The sequence below is a fragment of the Pelecanus crispus genome, chromosome 2 (assembly GCF_030463565.1).
Source record: "Pelecanus crispus isolate bPelCri1 chromosome 2, bPelCri1.pri, whole genome shotgun sequence".
Taxonomy (NCBI): Eukaryota; Metazoa; Chordata; class Aves; order Pelecaniformes; family Pelecanidae; genus Pelecanus; species Pelecanus crispus.
This window is the reverse complement of record NC_134644.1, coordinates 49509903-49518346: the sequence shown is the minus strand read 5'-3', so window position 1 is coordinate 49518346 and position 8444 is coordinate 49509903.

Genomic DNA, 8444 nt, shown 5'->3' with positions numbered 1-8444 from the left:
TGCTAGCCCAATAGCCTGAGAAATTTTTTAGGAAACTATATAAATTGACTCCACAAATATGCCACATAATGGTTTAGAGATAAAATTCTACATCATACAGTTGTCAGATTCAGCTCATACATACAGAATCAATGTAGCACACAAGTAACTACATGCTCTTTCTAATAACATGAACTACTTGGAAAATACCCAAGATGCTTCATTCATTTCTGCAATTTCCACACTGTCCAGATTAATTTCTTGAAATGATATTCTGTTCAGCAGGACAAATAACATAATACAGCAGCATCCCTCAATAGTGAGCACTTCTAGCTACACAATTAAAACTGGAGGGATCAATGGAAAACTAAAGGAACTTAGTATTTAATTTTCAGCTAGATGAAAAAGAACTTCCTCTGGAAGGCAGGAGTTCAGAACACCTAAGCCTTTACAGGGACCCATTCAGAGCTGAAATCGGAGGTTCAAATGTACATGCTAATAACTTCTGGGAAGCTTTCTAGTATTTATCTTCTTAAAGCTGGGATTCAACATCCCACATGCCACACCTCTCTTGGCACTTCTACCACTAGCCTAGCAACGTGGGGATTTCTAAACAACATTCTCACAGGATATGAACATAATTTCTTCTGCATTTGATCAAGTCGGATCAAATCACAGTGTGACTGTCCTTATAACTCCAAAAGCAAAACTGCTTGTGCATGAAAATAAGAGTGACACCAACCACAAGAAAAAATGGCAGGCCCCTTGGATATCAAAGTAAATACTGACATGATTAAAGATTAGGCATGATTAAGGACATTCCTAAATTGATACCTTAGTGAACTGCAGCCATTTGCATTGTTGAATAAAGGTTGTTCTAGAAAAAGACTTAGGTATGGCATCTTCTAATATTGTCACACCAAACTCTTAAGCCTCTTGCCCTGATGGTGCAATCCATGACTTCAAACATCTGTCTTCTCTAGACACTACAGGGGGAGAGTCACACTTGATCACAGACAGAATACTGAAGGACGGACACAAGAGCTTCCTAAAGGAATGATGATGAAAGGATGTGTTTTATACCTGCTCACTCTTTAGATCTCATGTGCCTCCCTGAATCAGACATCTAAAATGAAGTAAGAGTTCATTTTGACTTCATCTGGGTATAGCTGAGTACATCTGGCGACAGAAGACTTTTTTTGAGCTTGGTGGAAGAGAGGAGGAGTCCTAATCACTGAATTAGAGAATCATGATCTTTATAGTTCTTTTTCTCTGGCCCCATAAACCATGCACTCTCTGTTGCATGACATACTAGTTCTCCCCAGACAGTTGCAGATGGTCCGAGCCCAGTCCTCCCTACAGCCTCTTGGTCAGAGCACCCTTCTGGGAAATAAAAGATGCAGGATCTAATTGCCATAGGCTAAAGAAGCCAGTGAACCCACTCAGGTATCAACCTTTCGGATTGGGTGGCAGCATGATTTCAACATGTGTTTTTGAAGAAAATTTTGTTCAGATTTAGGATGCCTAATTTGCAAATCCAGATCAGGATAAGTTACTGGGACACTTGGCTCTGCCAAGAAGGCAGATGTTCTGGGTATGAACAATACAACATGAAAGTACTCAGGAAATTTCACTTGGGTCCTATGGAATTTCACATTCCCACTAACACAGGAAGGTTTTGTAAAGAGCACTCTTAAGTGATCTGAAAATTTATTAGGTGCACTCTTCAGTGTATTTCTTCTATATTTATCCCTTGTTATGCATCATTGTAGTTCTGTGGCTCTAGTCTGAAGCAATAAAGAGCACAGCAACAGCAATTGTTTGTCATTAATATTCTCAGTTTTGCTGTTTATTTGGACATTTCCCTCCCTTTCACCCCACTTTTCTGGTGAACAAGATTAGTTGTTCCTCAGCATGGTGACCACACACAATATTAATCCAATTGGCCTGGGATTAAATGACCATGAGACTGCAAGATCTGAGATGTCCTTCTCAGTTCAGTGATGATTCAGTGATGATAGAGTGGATGTTCAAGAGCTCTGTTCCTGCCAGAATTATAACTCATCGTGGAATTTTCAGTTAAAACCCAATTCAGACTTATGACAAACTAAGGTCGCTTCAAAGCCTCTTTTGAACTTTAATGGAGAAATGTCACCAAGTGACTTGCCATAAACTTTGTCTTGTCTGACATGTTGAAGCCATGAAGGTGAAAAGTTCGGTGCTGATTATGAATTGCATTATTCTGAATCCATTTCCTATAGGTTATGCTGAAACATTTAATGAGTCCTTGAATTACAAGTTACAAACATAAATATGGTTAAAGTAATAGATAGGCGTTGAAGCCAAAGATTCCTTTCCAGTGGTTTCAGACTATTATTTCCATTCTAAATAACAGACTGTAACAACCTTCCTACCTAAGGGCATCTAAGCCCTTCATAAAAAATCAGAACACCTAACAGTTACTTAAGATTACAAAACAAACCCCTATTCTTACTGAAATCAATACAGAACGATCTATGAATTTAATGGAAATAGTATATGGCTCGCAAAACTAGTTAGTATTGTGCTTGTCAAATAATATTACCTATGGCTGATAGGCAAACCACTACATTAAAACTTCAGCTTTTATTTATCTAAGTGTCTCCTCTGTATTTTGTCTTGAAACATCTTCCAAACCTGTCTCAATTCTTTAAGAAGCTTGGTTTTAGCTAGAAGCATGCAACTTCTGAACTAATACTTTCTTAACCCTGTGTAAGTAATTTCTCTCTTTTTCTCCCACCTCCTCACACAATCCCATTTGCCTGAAGTCTTGCTGTCCTCTAGTGGTGAAGGGCTATGACATGTACATTTATGGGAGCATTTAAAAGTAGATCTGCACTCCTTCATTGTGATTTTCATCATCTCTGCTCTGGGTAATTTTCAGGTCTCTCAGCAAATGAATTCTTCAAAGAAGCTGATGATCTCAGCTTGACAGACTGTAATAGTTACTGAGTAAAACATAGTAAGTTCAGTAGCTATTTGATCTTAGAACTATGCCCCAAGGTTGAATTTGTTAGGCAGTTTACAATTAACCACCTGTATGTGTATTATTTTTAGCTTGAAAAGAAAAGGTCAATGTGTTAGAGACTCTAATAAACATGCCTATAAATCTTAAGACTTTAGATGGGGTTTTCAGCACATTTCTTCAGACTTCAATTGTACAGTCTTACTTCTAAAACTTAAGTTCATGACATAGTCTCGCTAATGAATGTAAACTTCTAACTTGTTGACCTAATGATGAACTGTAATCAGTTTCTGAGTTACGCTGTCTCCTATACTCACTAACACGACCTTAAATTACTCAAACCCCAGGTATGCAATTTCATGTCAGGTCACAGAAAGACTGTGTGTGGTGTAAGTCAGTCATAATGATGGATATAGCTTCAGCCATGCTGTCACATGAAAAAGGGAAGAAGACCTCTACTTCCCCACCATCTAGCAGACATTTCCTCAGCTGCATACAGCTCCAGAACCTTACACACCAGTCATAGTGGCTCGTGAATCAACTCTTGTCACTTAGCATGAAAGTCTCAGAGAAGAACAGAGGCAAATGCCTTTCATGCAGATGAATGAAATGCAGTTGTCGCAACAGGATAGAGACAAAAAAGTAATTCTCATGCTCAGAGCTAAGATCTAGCAGTTTCAGGATTTTTGGAAAAAACGGAGTACCAGTTTCAAAATGGATCATCTCAATTGAAAAATTCACCCTGACTTCATTGTGTTTTACATCAGGCCTCATGTTATACAAAAGTAAGAAGCTCAGTAAGTAGATCAGTCATTTAGCTTATTCAGGCTTGCACTTACTGCACAGGGTAGAGTATGGGGGAAAGCCAACCAGTTAATAAAGAACAGCCCAATAGCAAGCAACCTTTTAGAGCAAGGTCTTCATCATCACTAAAAAGAGGGAAGTAGAATCATATATAATCCAGGACAAAATTTATCTTTTAAAAATTACCATACTGTATCTTTTCACTGCATGTCCTCAGTAGAACTCCCTTAATCATGTTCCATCTGACACAGATATTTTTGAATAATGAATGAGATCATAAAAAATTATCAACTTGATTCAGTGCAGGCACAAACAATTTAATAGTGATTTACGAAGGGCTTCTAACACACTTTGCTTATGCCTTTGGTACATAGCCTTAAAAGTCACTCCGGCATCTGACTTAACAAAAAGGATGTTGTGTAAAAGTTTGCTCAGCTGCCTTTCATTTAAAGCATCTTCTGCTTTCAGGTCATTATCAACAATCATTCTAATCATAGCAACTCTTATTTTTAATGGGAGTCAATCTGTGGCAACCTATCATCTTCAAATCTTCCTCAGCTTCCTCTCATCTTGCTGTATCCTGACCTTGTACACTAAATTTTACAGGAATACATAGGTAATAAAATATCAGATATATTATTTTGTAAAATGAACATCTGCAAACTTGGAGCTGAACCTAATAATGCATGTAAAAAACCAACCTTCTTTCAGAAGGCCAGTTCCTGCTGCTGTACTTTTCTCTATGGGACAGATCCTCAGATCCATAGATTGTGTTTGTTAACAGTCACCAACAACTCCTAAAATGAAATAAAGTAAAGAGTAAAACTCAACAATAAATCATGTAGTAATATAGTGGATATATCAAAGACAAAAGCAATACCCCTAGAGATGCCACATAAATGTTTTTAAACTGTAGCCCAGCAGATTTTAAGTAACAGCAAATGAAGTATTTAGCATGTTTGCACAAAATTGTCTATGTCATAAAGCACAAAAGTCCAGGGGCTTCTAAGCAACACACACACCAACAAAAAAATAATAGTCTCAGTAGGAGGAGAACATTGGCAGAGTAGTTGTTCCATTGTGGATCAGGAGTGTAGATTGCATACTGACCCCAAAGGGGTAGTTAGAAGAGTAAATTTGCCAGAGGACCAGCTGATGTACTGTATTCCTCATTATGTAGATTCAGGGATGGAAAGCAGTCTGGTTCTGTTACAGCTGAAGTCGTGAAGGAGCTTTACAAAGTACAGGTCCTCATCTGACAACTACATCTGTACTGCATCTGGCTGAGAGCTAATTTTCTTCATAGCAGCCCACGTGGTGCTGTGTTTTAGATGTGTCACTAAAACAGTGTTGATAACACACCAATGTTTTGGCTATTGCAAAAATGTCAGGGCTCTCTTGGCTTCTCACTCTGCCCGCCAGCAAGAAGGCTGGGGGTGGGCAAAAGGTTGGGAGGGGGCACAGCCAGAACAATTGATCTGAAGTGAGCAAAGGCATATTCCGTGACATATAACATGATGCTCAGCAATAAAACTCAGGGGTAGTCTTTCCAAAGTAGCTGTTCCTCAGAGACTGGCTGGGCATTGGTCTGCTGGTAGGAGGTGGTGAGTGACCGCCTCTGCATCACTTGGTGGTGGTTTTTTTTTTTTCCCTTTTCTCTCTTTCCTTCACTAATTAAACTGTTTTTATCTTGCCCACAAGTTTTTCTTGCTTTTGCTCTTCCAATTCTCTTCCCCATCCCACTGGGCTTGGGTAGTGAGTGAGCGACTGGTGGGTGCTTACTTGCTAGCCAGGGTTAACCCACCACATCTCACACATGGATTGTCTTAATAACCTTCCTGAATTAGGTAAATAATAGCAATGTTAAACATGAAGCTGCTCATGTATCCCAAATGTCTTCACTGACCAGTGAAGAACTTTATGGCACAATTCACACAGCATCAATGTCATCAAAGGACTAAGGATTGGGCTGCTCCAACTGAAGCTTTAAAAAGTGATGTAACATGACAAGGCAATTTTTTAAGGACTTGATATGATATTTTCTCCAGCGATTGATTTTCTGGGTCAATTCATTTTTGAAAGTTAGCCAGCTCATCCTCAGATATTCTAAGACACCGTTTCCAACATCTGTGCAATGAACAGTTGGATTTCTTTCTGAATTGTCCTAATCAGTGATTCAAAGCAATCTTTGCTAGTTTACAAATTGGATGTTGAAGCAAGCTATTCTAATCTCTAAACATTAGGAAAACCAATCCATGAAGCAACAGGGAAGCAGTGTAATTTTTCTGTTTAGAAAGGGTTGTGTTAATATGGTCTCTACTATCGATAAAAATTCTGTAATGCACCCAGAGGCAGCATTAGAGAAACAGCATCTACACTTCTTCCAATCTATTTGTTAATGTCAAGTGGATTATTAGAAGGAATCCAGGAGCTCTTACAATACTACACTTCTTATTCTAGGCTTAAAGCTTGGAGATTTTGACTTCCACGAACTCAGAATATGAGAACGATTCAGTTCAAGCACCAGCACGAACGTATTTTTAATTATTCCCAGAGCTCAAGCAGCAGTGGAGAAACAGCCTGATACCAACATGCAAATGAAGAAACCAAAAGCCTTGCTTTGTTACAGAATTACAGGCTCATTTGCTGAATCACCTAATACTCTGCAGGCTGTTATGGTCAATATTAGTGAAAACGTAGTAGCACCCTTCCTCTTCCCACAATTGTCACATATTCTATATCCATCTTTTTTACTGAAACAGGGTTTAACTGGAATAGATCACCAATGTAACCATGAATGATATTCAGACAATAAATTATTTTTTCCTCATGAAAACAAAGGGGTAAATTTGGGGCAAACAGCACATATTCCCAAACCCTCAGGGAAATAAAACAACACCTTTTCTCTGTTGTACACAAAAGTAGTTTTCCCCTCCAACAGATTTTGAAATTCAGGCATGTATCATTGGGAAGACATTTCTAAGATTTTTTTTTTCCTCCTGTTAAGAGAAAATGGCTCTCTCAGTCATGGCTAACAAACCTGGCATGTACACAAGGTAAAATCTGTTTTAAAGTAGTGACATTTTTGTTTTTCACGCCAATGGTAGGACAGGTTCTGAGATTTGGGAACAAGGCATTCTCCTTAGCTTCAGGGATCTGCTTCTCCAAAATCCCCAGGGTGGAACTAGATGGGGTTTCTTGAAGAGGCAGGGAGGGAAAGGGCATAAGGATAATCTAAGGGACAGGTAATTTAGGACTGCCTTATTCCTGAATGGGAAAGTCTTCAGAGAACTGACAAGTTTCAGGCAAGGCCAGGAGGCAGCACAAGGTGCAGGCACTGAACTTGGGCGTGACACAGCGCCATTACCCAGCACTTACTTCTTGGTAGACCCACTGCCATCTCGTCTCAGTTCTTCTTCAGAGTGTGCCAACTGGTCTCAAAGGTCACTGTTTTAGGGTGCTGAGAGATAATTCCCCCACAAGGTCTCTACCACACAAAAACTTGTGGCACAACCTGTGTGCCCCTGTTTGGCCGAGGAGAACTGGACGTTACAAAGGTGTAGACCAGCCCGGGGCATGGCACAGCCTGTGGGATTTGGGGTAGGTGATGGACCCTGGGCCCTGCTCTCTGAGAAGAAAATGGACACTTTTTTTAGCTGACACTGCCCGGCCAAGCAGCAGGGCCCAATGGGGTTGAGGCTTCCCTGGCGCACGCTAATATTGTGCCAGTGGGTACGGGAAGGTTTGCCGTAGAATCATAGAATCGTTTAGGCTGGAAAAGACCTTGAAGATCATCCAGTCCAACCATTAACCTACACTACCAAGTCCACCACTAAACCAATTAAGGGTGGGGTAATAATTAATTTCATGTTTCCTGGCTTGGTGGCTGGATTATTTTTTAATGGCAGTAAAACTAGCAATCATTAAGGTTGGAAAGGACCTCTAAGATCATCAGTCCAACCACCAACCCAACACCACCATGCCCACTAAACCATGTCCCAAAGTGCCACGTCTACCCGTTTTTTGAACACTTCCAGGGACGGCGACTCCACCACCTCTCTGGGCAGCCTGTTCCAAGGCTTGACTACCCTTTCCGTGAAGAAATGTTTCCTAATATCCAATCTAAACCTCCTCTGACGCAATTTGAGGCCATCTCCTCCCGTCCTATCGCGTTAGGTTCTGTTTAAAAAAGCAAAACCTAAAAAAACCCCACTTTTCCTCAGAGGAGCAGATTCCCGCCCTTCGGCCGCCGCCAGGCCCCTTCCCGCCCACCACCGCCGCGGCTCCGCCTTTCCCCGGCCTCCAGGGGCGGCTCGTCCCCCCGCTCCCCGGCCGCTCCAGCAGCGATTCCCGGGACGGAGCCGCCGTGGGACGGGGCGGGAGGCGGAGAGGGAGGGAGGCGGCCCGCGGGGCGGCTTCCTCCCACCCTCCCTTCCTCGTCCGGCCGCCGCAAGGAGCGGGCCATGGCCCGCGGGCTCGGAGGGCCCTCCGGCTCGGCCGGGCTGGGGGAGCGGTGAGGGGCGCTGGCCGGGGCGAGGCGGGGAGCAGCCGCCTCCGGGAGCGCTTCGTCCCGGGCATGTCCCCGCCGTCAGGGTCCGCCGGAGGCAGCGGCTCCTCCGCTCGGTTTTGTTAAAGCCTCCCCCCGGCAGCGGGCGCG